General features: G+C 39.8%; 1 protein-coding gene across 2 annotated transcripts in view; it reads right to left on the bottom strand.

Moving 5' to 3' along the window:
- Positions 1-7,633, bottom strand: part of Scel (sciellin) — an 87,353-nt gene extending 79,720 nt beyond the window's left edge. For both annotated transcript variants that reach the window (XM_048341208.1, XM_048341207.1), the window contains exon 1: positions 7,529-7,633. The gene's annotated coding sequence lies outside the window, so the exon portion shown is untranslated. The remainder of the gene's footprint in view (positions 1-7,528) is intronic.
- Between the last annotated feature and the right edge of the window lie 15,905 nt (positions 7,634-23,538).

Consider the following 23,538-nt stretch of genomic DNA (forward strand, 5'->3'; position numbering starts at 1 on the left):
CATTTTTATTATATTTACATGTTGCCAAAGCAGTAGTGGTACCTGTCAGGTGGACAAGGTCTGCTCTTTGCACTGTTCTTGTATTCTCTTAGTGACTCGCCTAGTCTCCTACACAATCTTCCTCAGCTCTGCCGGCTCTTGCTTCTCTGAGGACTCACTGGCCACTGCTCCTGTTTCTCTGAGGGCTCATTGGCCCCAGTTCTCTGACCATTTCCTTATTTTGTGTCTATTTGCTGGCCCCCAAAGACATCCTAGAAGTTCTAAAATACAGCTTCAGAGATGCAAATCTGTTGTCTCACCAGTTTCTTCTTTCACAGACATTTTACTGCAATGGATTTCTTACCATCATGGACAGAACAGGAGAAAGTATTTTAAAATATATGGTGGGCTGGGAATGTAGCTTGGTGGTAGGGTGTTTACCTAGCATGCATGAAGCCCTGGGTTCGATTCCTCAGTTCCACATCCATAGAAAAAGACAGAGGTGGGGGCTGGGAATATGGCCTAGTGGCAAGAGTGCTTGGCTCATATACAGGAAGCCCTGGGTTCAATTCCTCAGCGCCACATATATAGAAAATGGCCAGAAGTGGCACTGTGGCTCAAGTAGCAGAGTGCTAGCCTTGAGCAAAAAATAAAGAAGCCAGGGACAGTACTCAGGCCCTGAGTTCAAGGCCCAGGACTGGCAAAAAAAACAAAAAGAAAGAAAAAGCCAGAGATAGTGCTGTGGCTCAAATGGTAGAGTGCTATCCTTGATCAAAAAGAAGCTTAAGGACAGTGCCCAGGCCCTGAGTTCAAGACCCAGGACTGGCAACCAATCAAATAATCAGTAAAATATATGGATATTGATTGTGTTGGTATTAAACATGAATCTATGAATCCCTATGCTCCCTGGACAGATTAGTGGTGTGAATGAGGCTCTGAAACTTACAGCATTGAAAATGAGATGTAACAAAACCTTACTTCAAATTATTTAAAAAGATTATTATTAGGGGCCGAGGTTATCCAGAGTTTTAAACCTACCCCAAAAGGGGTGACATTGATTCAGTGTTTTCATGGGTTGTTTTGTTAAATAGCAACTCCTTTGTACAACATCTAATGATAATAAGGCATTTTTTTAAATTTAAAAACCTATTCAACACCCAGGTCAGATGCCTCAGTAGCCTCAGGTTGGCTAATTAGGTTCACTTCAGTCACCTTCTAGATTCCATCAAAGGTTTAGCTTCTCATGAGAAAGATAAAAGCCTTATCGTGGTTCATAAAGCCATTTCCTGTACCTTTGTCTTAACAGAGCAGTGAATGTGGATTGGTTGATTGAAACGTGGCCACACTATGTAGCTAGGGCTGACCTTGAATGTCCCATCTGCCTACCTAACTCTGAGTATGACGATTACAGGAAAATAATTATGTTCTATACATGGACTATTTAGAAAAAGAGATGTGTAATAGTTTTCCTATTGTAAAATCATCCTTTACCTGAAAAAGCACTAAATGTATAAGTTGGAATTTTAATGTGAAGTCATGAAGTCATAAAAAAAAACCCCACAAATTTGTCTTTTGCACACTGTATTCTCCTATTCATACTACTTATGGCAAGTTCCAGAAGCAAGTATTTCTTCTGCATGTGGCCATTTGCCCTATCTTCTTCTTGAGGCTTGAAGATGTCTACTGGGCTCCCAAGCAAGAGTTGCGCTTTCACTGTCTCTTCTTCCCAACAGATTCCAACTCTAGTTTTTTTGGATGCTCCCAGAATTCTCCATCTCCCTCAGACCCTCAGACTTTAGCTGATCCTCATGATCTTAAGACCTTTCATTTCAATCATTGCTGGAAAACCTTTTGATACAATGCAACATGTCTCCATAATAAAATCTTGAAAGTAACTAGGAATAGAATGATCCTATTTCATCATAATAAAGGCTATATACAACAAGCTCACATTATATTAAATAAGAAACACTGAAAACATTTCCTGTAAAGTCAGAAATGAAACAATATAAAATAAGACACTCTTATTCAATACAGTGCTTGGGGATTTGGCCACAGCAATAAGAAGAGAGAAGTAAAGGGGAGATAAACAGGAAAAGGAGTTGAATTATTCCCATTTTCAGACAATATGGACTTATACTTATAAAATCCTAAAGGACTCCACTAGAAAACTTAGATCTGATGAACACTTTACAAAAAGAGAACACAAAACTCACACAAAACTTAGCTTTTCTATGTACCAATAATTAACATGCAGAAAAGGAAATCAGGAAAACAATTCTGTTCCCAATAGCCTAAAAAAGATTAAATACTTAGAAACACACCTCACTAATGAGGTTAAAGTTCTTTAGAAAGGAAAATATGAAATGTTGAAGGAAGAAATTGAAGAAGACCCTGGCAGTAAAAAGATATAAAATATTGATGTAAGAAATTGAAGAAGACACCAACAGAGATGAGAATGTCTCGTCTCTAGGCTCTATATAAGGCCCAAGAAATCACTCAGTACATAAGGGAATGAACAGCTATGCTTTTCATCAGCTGCTTGTGGCCACCCATCTTTATTGAAAATGTTGTATAGCCTTCAAGTGGTGTTATAAATATCTAAATGACCCTTGGCAGAAAAAGGTTCCTCACTTGTGCATATGGAATGTTCATGGATTTAGCAGAATCAATATTGAGAAAATGAATATACTGTAAAATCCCCATTATAAATTCCAATATCACCTATCACAGAAAAAATCTCTACCCTAAAATTCATATACAAGCACACAAAAAAGAAAAAAATAGCCAACGTAAGCCTGAGCAAAAAAAAAAAAAAAAAAAAAAGCAATGTTGGAAGTGTCATAATACTTGACTTCAAATTACTTCAAATTATACTACAGAGTCATAGTAACAAAAACATCTTGGTACTTGTACAAAAACAGGCACATCAACCAATGAAAAAGAAAAGAAGATCCAGGAAACCAGTCCACATAGCTTTAACCATCTGATTTTCAACAAATATGCCAAAAATATATGTTAGGAAAAAAAAGAATGTCTTCAATAACTGTTGTTTGAGAAAACTGAATACCTGAAACTAGATTCCTAACTTTGATTCTGTATAAAAGTTAATTAAAAATGGATTAAAGCCAGAACATGAGGCCTGAGACTTTGAAACTACTTGAGAAAAGCATAGAGAAAAACCTGAAAACATAAGCATAGGTCATGCCTTTCTGAATTGAGCTCCTATTGCTCAGGTGATTAAAAACAAAAAATGGGAAGTTACATTAAATTAAAAGGCTTCTGTCTGCACTGCAAAAGAAATCATGATCCAAATCAGAAGATAGCCAACAGAATAGAAGAAAATATTTTCCAGTTATTCATCAGATAAAGAAGTAATATTCCACACATAGACTTCCAAAATATAAACTCCAAAAGAAGAAAAATCCAATTTACAAACAGACAGATAAATTGGACAATTCTCAAAAGAAGTACAAATAGCCAATAAATAATAAATCCTTGAAGAAGTTTTCAACGTCTTCAGCCATAAAGAAAATGAAAATTAAAACAACACTGAGATTCTATCTCCCCCAGTCAGAAAACAAACATCAAATGCTGGCAAGTATGCAGAAGGCATAAAAGAGCCCTCAGACATTGTTGGTGGGAATGAAAACCAGTGCAGCCACTAAAGAAATCAGAATGGTGGTTCCTCACACAACTCAAATCAGAGCTACCATGTAATTCTGCTATACCACACCTGGGTATGTATGTGAAGGAATGTAAATCAGAACAACGCAAGTCTGGACATCCATGTTTCTCACAGCACTCCTCACAATCGTAAGTCTGTTGAATCTACCATAGTGAACATCAACGACAAATCAGATAATGAAAATCCGGTACAGAAACACAATGGAATAAAATTTAGCCCCCCAAAAGAATAATATTATATGTCTTGTTTTTCAAAAAAGTGTATAGAACTAGAAAACTCGTGTTAAGCACAGTTAGTCCAACTTGGAGAAATATTGCATGTTCTTTCACATATGCAGAATCAATCAATAAGTAAATGAATAGATAATAGGATCCAAGGGTAAAACACAGGGATTTTTGAAAACCAGCAGGAGGGGTCAGAGAGAAAAGTGAAGGGAGTATGATATGAAAAAATACTTCATAAACATTTGTGAAAATAGAATAATGAAATCCATATATAATTGTTTCAAATGGGCCAAATAACAGATAAGAAAATGTAATAGAGGGGACAAATTTGATCAAAGGACATTATAGGCATCTATGAAATTCCTTCACATAATTAATATATGCTCATAAAAATGAAATTTTATACACATGCACACACATGGACACAATTCAGCCATAAAGAACGAAATTATGACATCTGCAGGAAAAAGGATAGGACATGGGGTGATCATCGTGAGTGAAGTAAGCTAGATTTAGAAAGATAAATATCACACATATTTCCCCTTATATGTGAAATGCAATAGTCATCAATTAAAAACCCACTCCAATGGTAATTATCAGTCACCTAAGCTCCATCACGGGCTATTTCGACTCCTTGCAGATTCAAGGCCAGGTCTATTTAGAGTCCAGTTCCCTGTACCTTTGGTATGCAGATGCTTTTAAATTTTTTATTCACAGCATACTTAATGAGAAAAGAGGTGAGAGCAGAGGTATAGAGACAGTTTTCGCCAAACCATTTAACTAATATCAGCTTCTTCTATAATTTTTGTGTACTTTTCTAGAACACCTCCATTTTCGAAGTTCTGTTTACACAGTTCATTTAGTCCTTCTGGGGGCTTCACTAACATTTTAGAGAAGGGATACTTGAAACGGAGACGACGAATACATTATTTAGATACTTAGAGCTCTCCAGTATATAATTACAATGAATGTTCAGGACTACTACTTTTCATGTCTAGAAGAAAACCTGTTGGCATTTAATAGATAGCTATAAAATTCACTCTTCCAATTAATTATCACAATAATAAGATGATTCATATCTTTAAAGAATTTAACAACTGACATAAATGCAAGCGTAATAAATTGAGGCTCTTATTTGGTTAAGAATGCATGTGAGGACCATCTTAAAGTTACAGGGATTTGTACCATGATAAGTGAGAAACACTGAGCAGCTGTGGACAGGTATGCAACAATTAATACATAAAACCCTTAGATCAGTGTTCTCAGGAGGAGAAAATGGAAAAGGACCAACCAATGACCTAGAAGCCAGATAATGGTCAGGAGAAGGTGTGTGGCCAGGACAAGGTGTGTGGGACCAACACACCTGGGCCAAAGACATTGTCTTCTTGGTTGGAAGGAATGCTGGAGTTAATGGTGCATCTTAACCAGATGTTATCTCTGAAGTCATGTTTTCTCAAGTTGGCACTTGGTAAAGTATACACAATCCACTCCACAATGAATTCAGTCTTCAAAACATACCTCTTTTGTTTTGTTTCCAGAATCCCCAGGAATAAAGAAAACCTCTCAGATCCATCTCTATTAATGCTGACAGAGAAGGCAGCCAGGTAAACCGATTGTACAGAATGGTAGCTGAGGTAAGAATGATTCTGATGGTGTAGACCACAATCTATCTACACCCACCAGATCACCTTCCTACCAATGCGCCTAGACCCATAAGATTGCATCCAAGAACAGAATAACAGATAGAAAGACTAAGTTTGCAAGTTAGAAATGTAGTCCATTATGTCACAGTCAAACCACACACATACTAACAAATTTTCACAGGTAGCTAGGTGGGGGCATTCTTATTCCCATAACATGTATGGCCCATTCATAAAGATGAGTATGGCTTTTTATTTTTATTTTTTTTGCTATTATTCTATGTGTAAGGAATTTGAAAAAAGTCACTGAGAATATCCGGTGAGACCAATGACAGTCAAGCTGACTTTACATTCCGATTCTCTTACTTGGTGCCTGGCAAGGTACCTAACATTTAGGCTTTATTTTCCTCATCTTGAAAATTCCAGAGTTAGACTAAATGAGCAAAAGACCTCCACTCCAATGGAAAAATTATGTCAAACCTAAGATTAGCATGAAGCTAAAATTTCAGTAAAAGTGTTGGCTTGACTGTCTGCATTACCCTGTATGTCCTGACATTTAGAATCATCTAAATACTTTAGTGAGATTTTTAACAGCTGTTATGTCTTTAGTTTTGCCAAAATATTTAAAACACCTCAACTACAGCAAAAATTAAAAAGTCCATCTCTGCAAAATAGATCATGGAAGTGAAAGATGGCTTTCAATTTGATCATATGTCATGAGAGATAAAACCATATTGCACAAACGCTATACTTTGCTTTGTGACTACTCCAGATGTTGGAAAGACAAATAACAAAACTCTTGAGTAAATGTGTAGTGATTAAGCACGGTCATATCCAAACTCCTCTGGAACTTCAGAAGTGGCCCAGCAGGAAGCAATGAAAACTCTAGTCCTCCAATGGAGCCCAAAGGGTGGGGATGAGGGCGGGGGTGGGGGGGGGTGGGGGGGAGGGGAGGGATGGCTCCCTGGAGAACCAGGGCTGCGGAAACAAGTGATATTTGGTTCCTATAGTATGGTATGGAAACGGTAAGACTAAAAACACAAGTTTGACAAGTCTGCTTAGATACTAATTAGAAGAGATTAGAATTGCTGAAAATACCTTTTTTTGAATTCTTATCAAAAGGCTTCTAAAACTAGCATTTCAGGGCTAGAACATAGAGGTTGAAAGTTGGTCTTGGCTATCTGAAGTTCTTAGGTTAGAATTCAGAAAATAACATAAAGAAACTAGCCACGTGAACACAGATGCCTCTGGAGGACCACACACCACTCGGTCATCACTCTGCCTTTATGCTAAGTACATTCATTTAAGAGAAGGTGAGTTTCTTATTTGGGACAAATAGAGTGCAGGGGGTTGACATGTTTCTTAACAGCTCAGCTTAGCGTTCTTAGAAGTTAAGAAAAGAACAATTAAGCCTTGTTAAAATCCCCCCCCTCTCTCACACACACACACACACACACACACACACACACACACACACACACACACAATGTACACTGCTTGATTAGGAAAGAAAAGTCTCCCAGAACACAGGAGCTCTGGGATCTAAAAATACAGAGTTTAAAAATATTTACAAAAATAAATTAACAGAGTTCACTATTCCAGTAAAAACATCACTTATGCATACAGGAAGATTTTTTAAATTAAAATATCACTTGAGAAAACAGACCTGCAAGAGATCAACTCAAGATTAAAGGTTCATTACCCTTAGATGCGAAAGGCATCTTCTGCTAGCACAGCCCCACTCAAAGGACTCATTTCTGTGATGTTATGATGGAAGCAATTGCCAAGTGGATAGCAACACGCACTAAATACACTATCCCGAAAAACAGCTATTGGACAAGCAGAATTCTCATTGGAAGATGCCAAGAATTCAACTCGGAAAAAGACAAAGAAAATACAGCTGGCTCTGATTTCAATCATTTGGATGGAGGGCAAAGAAAGTCATGCAAGTAAAACAAAGTAGATTTATTTACATTTGCAATTATAAATCAACTTACCCCTCTTGGACAGAAACCCAGAACTCTTGAGTGAACCAGCCTGCAGTGATTCCCCAGGCGGATCCGACTGAAACAAATGGGCAGCAGGAATTTCCTCAGTGTGCTCCACCTCCACCTGCTGTGTTAATGAACAGCTTAGAGGCTTCTCCCTTAACACTGAGTCACTCAGGGAGGAGGTGGGCGGTATGAAAGAGGGTGTCACCTTGTACAAATACCAACTCCACTAAAGCAGTCTCACTCACCGAACTCCTGTCTCTTGTTTACTGAGCTCTTCATATGGCCTTGTTATGCCATAAATATTTCTGTTATCACCCTTTGAACTGGTACCAACAAGACACACAATTATTAATGACAAGATGGTAGCCCAGCCAACCTATTCTGAATTCTCTTTTTAAAATCAAAACAAACAACTCAGAAGAAATTTCCCCTCTCCACTCTCTTTTCTTCCCCCTCCCCTCCCTTTCCCTCCTCTCTCTCTTTCTCTCTCTCTCTCTCTCTCTCTCTCTCTCTCTCTCTCTCTCTCTCTCTCTCTCACACACACACACACACACACTGCTCAAGAAAGAAAAGTCCCCCCAGAACCCAGGAGCTCTGGTACCTAAAAACATAGAAAGAATCTGTTACATAATTCTGCACACAGGAACTTGTATCAAATGATCAGAAGAAGGTATCCTGAAATGGAAGAATTCTCATCTTTAGTTCAAGATTATAAGTGAAGAGGGTGGTTGAAATTTCTTTTGTAGGAGGACGAGTCAACAAGGAACAGCCACCTTGGGTGGGTGTTTCTGTTACAGGCTCTGAAATGTACCTTTCCTCATAGCTGAAGGAGATTTTTTAAAGCTTAACAAATCTGGAACACTGCCCAGAGGCGCCAGGTCATTAAAATTTCCTGGGTCATCTTTATTCATCATCCACATCAACAATTTTCAAAATCCTCCTGGAAACTGCTCCAGAAACCTACAGGGCAGCTGAGCTATGCCTATGGCAATGATCACCGAAGTAAAAAGGTCTGGATGGGTGGACAAGATGATTGCAATACAAATTGCAGCCAAAAGATCACTTCCCTGATGTTCCCTTATTCTGAGCTGAGAAATTTGAAAATGTCAAAGAAGGTTGTTTTCTTGTAAAACACATATGGCTGGATAGTTATATACAAAGAATATATTTAATAGGTTTTAGTCTAAGTGCCATTGACTCACACCTATAATCATAGCTACTCAAGAGGCTAATATCTTAGAATCATGGTTCACAGCCAGCCCAGGCACACAAATTTTCAAGGCTCTTAGCTCCGATTACCCAGCAAAAGCTGGAAGTGGAGGTGATGCCCATAGGTGTTGACTGGATTGAGGTTGGATGTTAATATTACAAGTGAGAAAGTTGAAGAACAAAGATATGACATGGCTCAACCTAAATAATAAATGAAAAGTCATATTCAGCATTTGAAGTTAGTTAAAATTTCAGAGATAACCAGTTTAAAAGCTACCTTCTTGGGACAAGTAGTAACTCGCATTATAGAATGCTCAAACAGATGTTGTTGTCCCACATAAAATACAAAATTAGAAAAATGGGTTCTTATACTGTAATGAGGTAAAGAATTGCTGTTCAAGATATAATTAAGGCATCTGAGCTTCTAAGCAATGATTTCTGCATGTAATTAAGAGTTTCTCTTCCTTTATATACTATCCCTTCTGCTAAGCCACGCCAATGTCATTTCCTATATAACCAAGTTGCTGATTCAGAAAAGGTCTAATTAGTAATACCAAAGAAAAATTCACATTTCCTTATACTAAATAGACAGTCTCAGAAAACACTGCCTAAAACCAACAATGTGAACCAACCAAAGATGTGAAGAGGCCAGATGAAGACTGTGTTTGCATTGTTATGAACTTATTGTCATCCTAGTGCTCAAACTAGTTTGTAGTTTAAGACAAGGGAAATTCTACTTGCAGTATTATTTTAAGCTTCTATTATAGAGCTCTATGCATCATCTTGCTATCCTGTAGAGCAAATATCCCCACATTTTTCAGACTGTAAGGTTTCTGGTTTGGCATTGTACTAATTCAACTGTTACAAATACTATCTAATATTTATGTGTCAACAACTGGTAACGTTTCCTCTGCAGGTCAATAAAATTGGTGACAAATTTCTAATAAAAACCCTGAAAATTAAAAAAAAAAAGCAAACACCACAAGCCAAACACATAAGGTGGCCAAATGCCTAAGGCCTTGGAGAAACTTGGAGCATGTGCAGAACCAACTTGTTTTCATAATATCCATCCATCCCAGTTCTTGAGGCCTCTTTAGAATGTCAAGAGCAGAAGCTGGCAGGGCACATAGTTTTATGGCAACTGATTGCTGTCAGCTTCTTAGATAGGATTGAGTCAAAGGCAAGTTTGGACTTGCTAAGGAGTGTGTTTGGTTCCTTAGCCATGTCCACCATAGACCTTAGATTAGGAAGTGTTTCCTGACCCTGATTCAATAAATAAAACACTGCAATGCCACATTGCTCTATGTCTTGTATCCAATGGAACAGCTAATCAAAATGAACATTTATTCTGCATATAATTAAAAGAGAAAATATTCGTTGCTCTTTTAATGTGGCAAGCATGGATCTAGGAAATTTTCATGCCTTTTTGTAATAGTGGTTATTAAATGACTGTTACCTCCTCATCCAAGAATACCAAACTGATGTTGAAAAAGAAGACAAATTAGCATCTTGGAAATTTTATCTGGTATTATTCCTGTACTTTGGGGAATTTGAAACAAACAGAAGGCACCCCATTTTTCTTCCAGATGGGAGAAATAAATGTTATGTGACTCTAAAAAAAAGGCACTTCATTAGAATAGTAATTGAAGAGCCAATTTCTCCTTGTCTGAATGTAGATAGATGCCACAATTAATAAATGACTGCCAATGCTACGAGCGCTGGTGAACTGCTTAATACTAGAATGAGGCTGAGTGGTGCAGAACACAGCACAGACCCTGTAGCAGCCGGCATTCAGTCTGCTGTGAAGACTCATTGCTCACTCTTGGCAAATCACTCAACCCTTATTCCATGTCCTTCTTAGTAAGATTGATGATAACTATCTCTTACCACTTGGATAGAAAAAAAATGATAATATTGGAGTTTCTTAGACCAAGACACCAAGCCTATGCTGTATAAATCACCAGGAGGAATGAGAACTGAGCTCTTTTTTCTTTTTTTTTCTTTTCACTTTCCTTTAGGCTCCAAACCAATAACAAACTTCTGTATCCTGGTTTTGGAAATCAGATACAACCAGGCAAAACTGGCCCAGTTAATGAGGGAAGGATGAGCAGAGGTATAATTGGGTGAGCAAGACCTGCACACATCCAATGGTGCTGAAGAAGAAAGATGCTGCTTGAAAGTTTTCCTACTTTACTCTTTATGCCTCTCTCTCTCTCTCTCTCTCTCTCTGTCTCTCTCTTTTTCCACTCCTAGGACTTGGGACTGGGGCCTGAGGACTGTCCCTGGATTCTTTTTGTTCAAGGCTAGCATTCTACCTCTTGAGCCACAACGCCACGTCTGGCTTTTTCTGTTTATGTGGTGCTGAGGAATCGAACCCAGGGCTTCATGCATGCTAGGCAAGCATGCTACCGCTAAGCCACATTCCCAGCCCCCTTTATGCCTTTCCTATGTTCACCCAAAAACAGCAGTGTGGCAGCTCCGAAAACCTCAGTTCCTCAGTGTGTTCATGTGAACTGGCTTCCTGGCCTCCTAAACTTCTGTAGACAACCATAAGCTGGGTGGCAGATATAGTGCAACCCTCCAGTCTTCGGGATGAAATAAACAGCTCCATGAAGACTGAAGAATTGTTCTTTCTCCCACTGAAAAATGTACAGTGGCAATTTGATGTGTTTACAATTAAAAATCTTACTAGGACTGTCATTTTGGAACTTCATTGTCTTCACTTCTGATTTTCCTCAATTCGCTGTCAATTCTTCCGCTTTACCCCAGGCTCTCCATTGCCAAGTATTTAATCTTATTCCATAATATGCCCCTTGAGATGAGAGGCTTTCATATTTGTCATACTTGTGATTCTTGAAGCACTGTGTTTGTGGGCTGAATAGAAGAATATTTATGAAAAATGAATATTTATATACAAGAGGCAGTCATTATTCACAAATGTTTAGTTGATCTTTATTATATATATGTATATATATATATATATCCAATTTTCTTATTAGATTTTTTTTTATCCCTGGTTGGAAGACTATAACATTGCTTCAACTCACCTGTACTATCTATTTCTCTCTTAAAACAAAGGGATATTTTTCCTGCATTTCATAGAGATTGAGCAAATAATGACAACCATGACTGGATTTACTGCCCCAGGTTGAAACTTCCATCATCACTGCCTCTTCCTCTCCTTCTGCTGTAAACCACCCCAATTCATTCATCACTAGACCACCCTTGTCAATTCTCCCTGTGCCTTCAGGCTAACTTCCACTAGGCCCAGGGCCTCTATTCCCAGGGCCTTCCCCTATCTTAAAGCAACAGCCAGCTGCTATCTGGTCATTTCCCAGTTCACATCCATCCTCTGCTAAGCCAGTGAAGTGCTTTCCAGTTGTAAGGCTCTGCAAAGTTCAGTTCATGGGAACACACTAACAGTAGCAGTCATGCAGAGAAGACCCATAGAACCTAAAATGATGACACTTAGAAACTTGCCATTTCAAATCTACAGTTAAGAGACAAGATGGAAATCCCATTGCAGTAAAGATAAGCATGCATTAGCTAAAGGCTGTGTCACAATAAAGGGTCGGAGAGGCCATATGCAAGCTCCAATTAGCCTTCTTCCCGAAGGTACTTTTCAGTATTCACTTTCTCTCTCGAGTCAAGAAGCATTAATTTACGAGTGGAACACACCCCTCTGGAGTTTCTTGTAGTTCGTGACCGACTGCTGGTCACCTTGGCACATTGTTCTCTGCCACCAGGCCTGTAGAGGTTCTATCAGGTACAAATAATCTGTCTTCCTGCTATCAACAAACAATGCAGACTAACTGGTGCAAACCATCTCAAAACTTGTAGAGCACTCAGGCACTCGGTTACAAAATAATGCTGTCAATCACCGTGTTCCAGAACAGTACTGGGAAGGCTCCTATCTTCTGTTATTACAACTGAAGATAATTCCAGACCTGTTGGAATTAACTTTCTTTATAATTTAACTTTATTGTCAAGGTAATGTACAGAGGGGTTACAGTTACATATATATGGTAGTGAGTACATTTCTTGTCAAACTTGCTACCTCCTCCCTGGAATTAACCTTCTTAGCACAGGGTTTGATATGAAGATTCAAGAGACAAGAACAAAAAAGGGATACACTCTTAATAGCATTTCTTAGATGCTAAGTATTATTTCCAGCCAGATGCGAATGGTTCATGCCTGTAATCCATGCTTCTCAGGAAGCTGAAATCTAGGATCCTGGTTTGAAGCTAACTCAGGCAGGAAAGTCCATGAGACTCATCTCCACTTAAGAGCTGGAAGTAGAGCTGTGGCCTAAGTGGTAGAGCATTAGCCTTGAGTTAAAAAGCTAAGAGACAGCCCCCAAGTCCTGAGTTCAAGCTTCTTTTTGCTAAAGGATAACCCTCTAAAACTTGAGCTATACCACCACTTCCAGCTTTTTCTGAGTTTATTGTACATAAGAGTCTCACAGAGGGGCCTGGGAATATGGCTTAGTGGTAGAGTGCTTGCCTAGCATGCATGAAGCCCTGGGTTCAATTCCTCAGCACCACATAAACAGAAAAAGCCAGAAGTGGCGCTGTGGCTCAAGTGGCAGAGTGTTAGCCTTGAGCAAAAAGAAGCCAGGGACAGTGCTCAGGCCCTGAGTCCAAGCCCCAGGACTAGCAAAATATAGAAATAAATAAATAAATAAATAAATAAATAAATAAATAAATAAATAAATAAATAAATAAATAAATAAATGTCTCATAGACTTTCCTGCCCAGTCTGGGTTTGAACTGCAATCGTCAGATCTCAGCCTCCTGAGTGGCTAAGATTACAGGCATACCAGCACCCAGCTAGAAAGCTGGTCAGGATGCGACATCCTATTATTCCAAGAGCATCTCCCTTCTCTTCCCCACCTCAAACTGTTAATTACACTATATGGTATAATGCAATTGTGCTTAATAAAGCTCAGGGACAGTATGCAGGCCCTGAGTTCAAGCCTCATGACCAACCAAAACAAAGTCATACGACGATTTTCTCAAGAGTCAGCCTTAGGACTTAGTGATGGTTTTGTAGAAGGCTAAATGTTGTCTTCCAGATGAGAGGGGTCTGTTAGTCACAGAGAGAGGTGTCCTGAGGAGTGATGTTCACTACCACATTCTCGAATTCATTTCTCTTACAGCACAGCTTCTCATTATTCACATGTTCTGTTTGACTGGCTTGCCATTTATCTCTTATTGGAACCACCATTTCTTCTTTTCCTTCAGTGTCCCTATCCCTAGCATTGTTTGTTTCTGGACTCCATTTTGTCTCTCCTCTCACAATTCATTGCTGCAGCATTTTTCCTGTTGATCCGGCCACAGACTATGCAGAGTAGTTTACAGCAGCTGACTCTATTATCTTATCATTTGGAGGTGAAAAGTCTAAAATTAGTTTTAATGGGCTACTGTCAAAGTGTCATCAGGCTTAGCTTCTTCCTCTGGAGACCCTAAGGGAAGCATTCCCTTCCTTTTCTAGCTTCTAGACACCACCTTCAACCTTCTGTGCACCAGCCCACCCTCACCTCGTTCCAGTGCCTTGCTCTGTCATTTTATCTCCTTCTCCTGACTCTGGTGCTCTTTCTCCCTCTAAAGAAGACCACCAAGATAATTCAGACAAATCTTCTTGTCACAATAGTCTTCATTTAAACACATCTGAAAAATTCCTTTTGCTAAACCAGACAACCTATTCATAGGTTCTAGGGATGAGGAGGTGGACTTGTTTGGGGTTTGAGGGGGAGGAGGTAGAGACATTTTATCCATTATGTCACACCTATCATGTTTTTAGATTTGCAAGTTCTCCAAAACTTTATTTTTACATTTTAAAAAGCCAAACCTCTTAGTGAGTAAATGAAAGTTTAAAGCACATGTAACAACTTGCTATAAAGAATAAATACAAAAATTCTGCATTCTTGAGGCTGGGAATATGGCCTCGTGATAGAGTGCTTCCTTCCCATTCATGAAGCCCTGGGTTTGATTCCCCAGCACCACATATATAGAAAAAGCCGGAGTAGCGCTATAGCTCAAGTGGTAGAATGCTAGCCTTGAGCAAAAAAGAAGCCAGGGACAGTGTTCAGGCCCTGAGTCCAAGCACCAGGACTGGCAAAAAACAAAACAAAACTCTTCATTCTTATTACCTATATTGACTCATAGGTACCATAGTAGGATGGCATCTAAAATTTTATACTTAAAAATCACAAAAGAGGCTGGTGTAGCTCAATGGTAAAGCTTACCTAGTTTACTTATCATGTACAAGGCTAATTAAATTTGGTCTCCAGCATCACACACACACACACACACATACACACACATACACACACACACACACACACACACACACACAGCTCTGCATCTATCTTTCCTACCAGAGCATAAAGCACAGATTGGGACTTGTTTATCCTTGAGCCCTTAGTGGGCCTCACTGGGGCAGTCCTCACAGATCGCCTCCCGAAGGAATGCACTTGCATTACCACGTGACAGGGGACAATTAGAAGAGCAGCCCACGGACAGCCACTAGAAACCACTCTCTCCTCTTTCTTATTATCTCTAGACACACACTAGAAAAATGTGACTCTGTGTCTACCCTCTTCAATGATTCTGTTGCTTTGTCTTTTACTTTTTATGCATAGACTCTCAGCCTAAGAGTTCTGAAACTGCCATTCTGCTCCTTGCCCATACCCAGAATCTGATACCCCCTACTTGTCATACCTGCCCTTCCTTCCTCCCCCCTCTCAAGTTCCTCTTCACAACTCATCTAGTTCATCCTCATATCATCTTCTAGGTCCTTCGCTTTGTATAATCAAAGGAAAAATCCTCCAGAAAAAAATGGCTCCTATTCATATGTCTACTATTAAAAAAAACCAAACAAACCTAATTTTGATTCATTCAGCATGGTAGTGGACTCCTGTGATACCAGCACTCAGGAAGCTGAGGAAGGATTGCAAGTTTGAAGTGAGCCTGGGCTACATGGCCAGAACAAGATCAGTGAGACCTTGGCTCAAAATAAACAAGCAACCAAAAAAAAATCTGAATTTTACTAGTCATAAGCAATATAGACAAGGTGAAAAAATTTAAATTGATAAATCAAACTCCCAAGAAGAGGTTTAAGATATGTAAAGCCTTAATTGAATTTATTTATAGACATAAGAGTCACAATAACAACCTATAATTCCTAAGTCATTATCTACTTGACACATGAAAGCATATCTTACAGAAAAAGTACATCTTATAGATTACTTCCTCCCAATCCAGAGAAATTCCCAAGACACACTGAAATCAGCATTAGCAAATAAAATATGACACTTTTTGACACTGAACACAGATACCAACAAAGGTTGCTAGGAAAACATCCAACAGAAAAACTGTTATGACAGCTGATGGAACCCAGCATTAATCCCTCTATTCTTGATCTGTTGCTTAGAGTTGGCTCTCATTTCCTTAAAGAGCTAGATAGTGAATATCAGCCATGTGCAAAACTCACAACTCTGTCACTGTAGCCAAAATCATCTGTGAATAATATGGCAACGGAGTGGACAATAGGCAGATGGCCCACAATGGACAAAGCTGGCAGGGCTGGCCAGCCCCTGGTCTATGCTACCTTGAGTGTTCAAGGATGAACACACCTCTTCCCCTTCCCTCCCTTCTTGTGGAACAGAAGCTCAGTGAGTAAAAGGGAAAAAGTATTTAGGCAGAACTTTATCTTCCAATCAATCATTCTCGGGGTCCAAGTCACTTGATAGAGCTTCAGTAGCTTAGTTGGAAGATGAGTAGAGTCCATTCAGAGATTATGGGATTCTTCTTGACCACTGACTATGCCAGGTAAACTTCTAAGCAATTCGCCTTATCTGATTTCATCCTCATGCCTACTCCCTCCCTCTCTCCCACCCTCACCTCCTCCTTCTTCCTCTAACTATTGCTCACTTGCTCTGTGTATGTATCTCTGTGTGTGTGTGTGTGTGTCTCTGTCTCTGTCTGTCTCTCTCTTCCTTTCCAATGCTGGATGTTGAACTAAGGACTTTAATACACACTAAGGAAGGGTTTTAACACTGAACCATATCCCTATATTTTATTCTGAGACAGGATCTCGCTAAATTGCCCAGGATGACAGAAATTTCAATCCTCATGCCTCAACTTCCAAAGAGCTGGGTTTATAAGTATAAGTATACAATATTGTGTCTTGTTTGTGTAATATGGAGGTCAGATCTGACCAGCGCCATCATTGGCTGTTGAGGGGTGTCAGATTGACTCCATCTCAGATTAGTTAAAGAGAGCAGAAGCCTACTCCATCTTCACTAAGATCTCCCCCGCCCTATCCCTTCGCTGTGATAAGATTGTGTAAATTGCATGACCACCTGAATAATGGAACGTTCAAGGTTAAACCTGTGCCCTCCCATGAGTAGGCATATCCACCTGCATCATGTGAGCCCCACCAAATCCATGCGCCAATTCTAACTAGAATGATAGGTTGGTTCAAACAGATACTGTGAGACAGACTGTAACCCCATTGGCCACCTGCATGTGGCAGGTTTGACTATGTGATGTTTGCCTTTATAACCAGGCCTGAAAGGCCACACGTGTTTGCAGTTTGGGCTGCGACCCTGGCCGGTCGGTTCGCTTTTTTACTTCCCCAATAAATCCATCTTTTACCATCTTTTTGCTGGAGACTGAGTGGTGGACTCTAGGAGGAACCAGGAGTCCCCTCCCTTTGGAGGGGTAACTCCATTACAGTTTGTAGTTTGCTTTTATTTCTTTATTTTATCTTGTTTTGTTTTAAAGACAGAGCTTAGGACTGGGCCTGGTGACTCATACCTGTTATTCCAGCTACTTGGGAGAAGATGAACCAAGAGGATGATAGTTCAAGGCTAGCCCAGGCACAAAGTTAGTGAGAGATATCATCTCAACAAATAAGCTGGGTATGGCTGGGTAAGGTGTTATGTCTGTGTGGTTCCCAGACATTCAGGAGATACATGTTGGACAATTGTGATCATAAGGCCAGCTCAGGCAAAAATGTGAGAGCTCATCTAGAAAACAACCTGAAGTAAAATGAGCTGAAATCATGGCTTTAGTGGTAAGTGCTTGCCAAGGCCATGAGTTCAAACCCCATTCGAATTTTTTAAAGTACATTAAAACTATGTAGACCAGCTGTCCTCAAGCATGCAGTCTTCTTGCCTTAGCCTCTCAAGTGCAAGCTTCTGCCACCTTTCATCAACTTGCTAAAGTCTGACCACCATCTTCATTTCAGAGAAAGAAACAGATTCAGAGAGATTAAACAATTCAGCCAGAGTTTCACAGCATGTGAAGCATACAGAGGTAGCACTTTACCCACTGCTTCTCCTGGGGCTGCTCTTGTCCTCCCACCAGGCCACTTCTCCTTGCATGCTACTCCGTGACCCTAGCAAACTGAGGCCTTTTCCACACGCCATGCCTACTGTCTGTGCTTGGAAGCCACACCTAGGATCCCACCACAGCATCGAGCCTTCTGCCTCAGACACAGCCACACTACCTGACTTGCCCATCCAGTCTAGTGATAATTCTGCAACACAGAAACAGGGAGTGGACTTGACTTCACACACCCAGGCCCGGCTCCACCTAAAAAGTCTGAGAAGGTATGTGTTCAATGTTTCTAGACAACCACAGAAATTCTCAGACACCCTGGTCCCCAGGGAATGAGGAAGGACAGTTAACTGCATACTCCATCATCTCCTGGACACTCTTGGGGCAGCTCAGTGGCTCCTTCCAGGGCCTACAGCCACTAAGGGAACACACCAGATCCCCAGAAAAACTTTGGTGCAGAGCCAGAATGTATGAAAGCCAAGCTTTGATTGACATCCCAATATTGTATTCAATAAGCATCCTCCCACTTCATCCACTGTTTCCCATCGGCCCTGTCCAACAAGTAGGTGCAGAGATGCAGGAAGAAATAAAGGGATATTTCATGCACACTTTATTCCCACCATAAATGCATTTCTTTATGAGCGTTGGCAAGTATCATAATTAAATCCTCCACCATACAAAGAAAGAGCCATTGCAGACTAAATGGCAAACTCTGAGCTATAATTTGAAAAAAAAAATTAGGGTTGAGCATGGTGGCATACTCCTGTGATCCCAGCTATTAGGGTGGCAAAGATACCATTGCAACCTAAGGCTAGACCAAGCAGAGGCCCAGCTGAAAACAATAAACTAAAAGCAAGAAAGGCTGGAAGCTTGACTTATGCTGCCAAGCATGAGACACTGAGTTCAATCTGCCAAAAAATAAAATAATAAATAAATAAATAAGAAGTTGATATGTCATGTACTTATATGACTGAATTGAATGTTGCACTGCATGCATCCTAACCATTAATATAAGCCACTTGTTCACTTGTCCACTTATTTAAGAAAACAGGTAACCTATAGACTCTAATCACTATCTCATAGTCTAGGAAAGGGCATAGGTTAAAATGTGTTAGCCACAGATTGCTAGCATCAGCAGCATATATATCACCTCCTACTAATTTTCCTTTTTCATCTTACTACTGATTCAAACGAAAAAGTGAAATGACAGAAAATTGTCAGTAGGTTGCAATTAAGCTACTTTATGAGGCCTATTATCTTTGCTCTTCTTTCCCATCTTTACTTCAACAGTTAAAAGGAAAAACTCTGAGCTGAGAGCTGATAGCTCATGCCTGTAATCCTAGCTACTCAGGAGGCTGAGATCTGAGGATCATGGTTTGAAGCCAGCCTGGATAGAAAAGTCATCAGGAGACTCTTATCTCCAATTAACCACTCAAAAACCAGAAGTGGTGGCTCAAGTAGTAGAGCTACTTTAGAGGCTAAGATCTGAGAATCATGGTCCAAAGCTAGCTGGACAGGAAAGTATGTGAGAGTTTATTCAATTTAACCATCAAAACAGTAGAAGTGGAAGTGTGGCTCAAGTATTTAGAGTACCAGCCTTGAGTGAGAAAAACTAAGGGACAGTAAGAGCAGGCTCTATGTTCAAGCCCCAGTACTGGCACAAAAACTCCAGTGTCATGTGGTAGCAAAGTAAGACAAGCCTTGAAACCTGATGAAACAGCTGGTCTGGCAATCAAGTGAGCTGCTTTCCATGCCCCTTTCCCATGATTCCCAAGGTGGAGATCATAGCAGTAAGAACAGTGGATGAATGACTTCCAAAGCTGTGGGAGTTGGCTTTGCAGATTAGAAGGTAAGAGTGCAGCATCGTTCCCAGAACTCTTGACCTGTAAGACTGCAGAAGCAAGTCAAGCAATGTCAAGTGATGGGCCAAATGTGCTAAATGAAAGAAGTCAGGCCCAGAAAGATGCTATGACATTGTCACTGAAAAGGTGATATTGACTAAAAAATTATCATAGACATAGCAAAATAGTGGGTACCGGATTGGGAAGGGTGACTAGAAAGTGGATGGCAAATTGGCTCTGGGGTTGAATTACTTAATAGGAACAACTTCTTGTATTCCTTAACACTGTAGGGCAACTCTTGTTGATAGTATTTATCTATTAATTCTGTTTTTCAAAATACCTAGTTGAGAAGACTTTGGAGTCCCAGCATAAAAAGTGATACATGCTTCAAGTGATTTAAATATCAATTACTTCATTATTACACATTGTTACATGGGTTGAAATATCATCCTATACCTTATCAATATGAGTACTTGTATATATGCTTATATGTCAATTATACCTTTGTGGATTAAAAATAAAAGATAACACAGTAAAAATTCCATAAAAATGTAAAGATTGGATGGGGGCATCAGAGAATTCATTTTTGAAAGTAAACAAATTTATTTAAAAATAACAACCAATGGGGAAGAATGATGGAAGGGGTGACATTGATCAAGATGCATTATACTTACAAACTGATTTTGACTTGAAACCCCTTTGTAAACTACGCAAACCCATATAACTACGTAAAGGTATTTTTAATCATCTAGAGAACTTCAGTGAAGCTGTTTCAACACCTCTAGGCAAATTCCTAACTACAGAAAAATGTTTTCCATCCACCAAAACTTCCCCTGCCCTTGGCTTTGCTGGGTAGCTTCCTGGGTCTCCCCAGAAAGGAATGCAACCCGCCCAGTGGGCTGATCCACCTACCACAGTCAAATCTGACCAGGCCCAGTCAACACATTGAAAGGTGAAGACATTCTTTGGGGATTTGTGTGAGAGAAATTGGCAGCTATGCCTTCCCCATAAGGTGTGGCCAAAATGAAGTTCCTCAGCCAAGGGCTGAGGATTGTCTAGAATCTCTGGAAAGAAATCACTATTAAACTGCACTTACCCATAAGTCCCTATGTACATTAAAATGCCTGAAGACTTCCTGGCTACTGATACCTTTGAGAATGAAGAGCAGAAGAGGGGAAAATGCAGACAAGAACTCAATATATATATCCTTCAAAATTAAGAACAGTGGGGCTGAGAATGTAGCTTAGCAGTAGAGTACTTTCCTAGTATGCATGAAGCCCTGGGTTCGATGCCTCAGCACCACATTAAACAGAAGAAGCTGGAAGTGGGGCTGTGGCTCATGTGGTAGAGTGTAGCCTTGAGCAAAAGGAAGCCAGGGACAGTGCTCAGACCCTGAGTTCAAGACCCAAGACTGGCAAAAAAAAAAAATTAAGAACAGTGAGGGTAACTCTATTACAAAGCTATAGTAATAAAAACAGCTTGGTATTGGCATAGAAACAGGCCCAAAGACCAATGGAATGGAACTGAAGACCCAAAAATGAACCTGCAGACCTATGGCCACCTCACCTTTGATAAGGCAGCCTAAAAGATAGGATGGAGGAAAGACAGCCTCTTCAATAAATGGTGCTGGCAAAATTGGTGCACCTGTAAAAAACTAAAGTTAAATCCTTATATATCACCCTGCACCAGACTCAGGAGGGATCAAAGACCTGGAGATAAAAGCAGATACCCTGAAAACATTGCAGAAAGGAATAGAGAAAACACTAAGGTTCCTTGGCAAAGGTAGAAACTTTCTTAATAAAGGCCCAGAAACACAGCAAATCAAAGAAAGGTTGGACAAATGGGATTACATCAAACTGCAGAGCTTCTACATGGCAAAGAACATAGCTTGCAAGATAACTAGAAAGCCCACAGAGTGGGAGAAGATCTTCACTGGCCATACTACAGACAAGGGCCTCATATCTAAAATATACTCAGAATTAAAAAAAATTAAGTTCCCCCAAAAGAAGTCCTCAAAGAAACAACTGCCCCATTAATAAGTGGGCTAGAGACTTAAAGAGAGACTTCTCTGGAGAGGAAATGAGAATGGCCAATGGCATATGAAGAAGTGCTCAACATTTCTGACCATAGAAGAAATACAAATCAAAACAACATTGAGATTTCACCTCACCCCAGTAAGAATATCCATTATCAAGATAACTAATAACAACAGTTGCTGGCAGGGATGTGGCCAAAAGGAAATATTACTACACTATTGGTGGGAGTGTAAACTTGTTCAATCACTCTGGAAAGCAGTATGGAGGTTCCTCAAAAGTCTAAACATAGAGCGCCCCTATGACCCAGCAACCCCACTTTTGGGCATTTACCAAAAGGATCACAAACAAGACCATACTAAAGCTACCAGCACAACTATGTTCATCGCAGCACAATTTATCATTGCTAGAATATGGAACCAACCCAGATGCCCCTCAGTAGATGGGTCAAGAAAATGTGGCACATATACACAATGGAATTCTATGCTTCTATCAGAAAGAATAATATTGCTCCATTCATAAGGAAATGGAAAGATTTGGGAAAAAAATCATACTAAGTGAAGTGAGCGAGACTCAAAGAAACATAGACTCTGTTTTCCCTCACTGGTAGTAATTAGTATATGTCTAGGGTAGTCCTAGCAGAAGATCCCAATCGCTCAATAGCTATGTCCATATGAACAAATAAGATGATGCTAAATGAAATGAACTCCAAGTTATGGAAATAAGTGGCTTTATCATTGTTGTTGTTATTTTAATGTCCTGTGTAAAATTATTTCTTTTTTCTTACATTTTTCTTTCCTATGGTTTAGCCCCTATTGTCACTGTATTTGATTTTGGTACCCTGGATAATATATATGTATGTATGTGTATATGTGTGTATGTATATTTATCTGAATTAGGGAAGGGGAACATCAAAATGGTGATGCAAAGGTTAAAAGAGGAATCAGTGCAACAGAGATACTTACAAGACAATAAGTGGTAAACTAACTGTACAACTTGGTGGGGGGCAGGGAGGATTGGGGAGGAGGTAACAAGTTTGACAAGAAATGTACTCATTACCTTACATATGTAACTGTAACTCCTCTGTACATCACCTTGACAATAAGAATTAAATTACAAAAATTAAATTAAAGAACATTGAAGGCAGGGGTGGGGAGAAGAGGGATGAGTGAGAATGTTGCACGAGGTGGCATTGATCAAGATATATTATATGGGCTGGGGATATAGCCTAGTGGCAAGAGTGCCTGCCTCAGATACACGAGGCCCTAGGTTCGATTCCCCAGCACCACATATGCAGAAAACGGCCAGAAGCGGCGCTGTGGCTCAAGTGGCAGAGTGCTAGCCTTGAGCGGGAAGAAGCCAGGGACAGTGCTCAGGCCCTGAGTCCAAGGCCCAGGACTGGCCAAAAAAAAAAAAAAAAAAAAAGAGATATTATATTTATAAACTGCTTTGTTAGATGGCAACTTCTCCGTACAACTACTTAAAGGTAATAATTGTTTCAATAAGTTTGTTAAATGGAAGAAGAGAAGGGAAGGGAAGGGAAAGGGAACTTAGAAATAAGAGGGAGGTGAAGAAAAAGAGAA

Source organism: Perognathus longimembris, chromosome 3, assembly GCF_023159225.1.
Source record: "Perognathus longimembris pacificus isolate PPM17 chromosome 3, ASM2315922v1, whole genome shotgun sequence".
Lineage (NCBI taxonomy): Eukaryota > Metazoa > Chordata > Mammalia > Rodentia > Heteromyidae > Perognathus > Perognathus longimembris.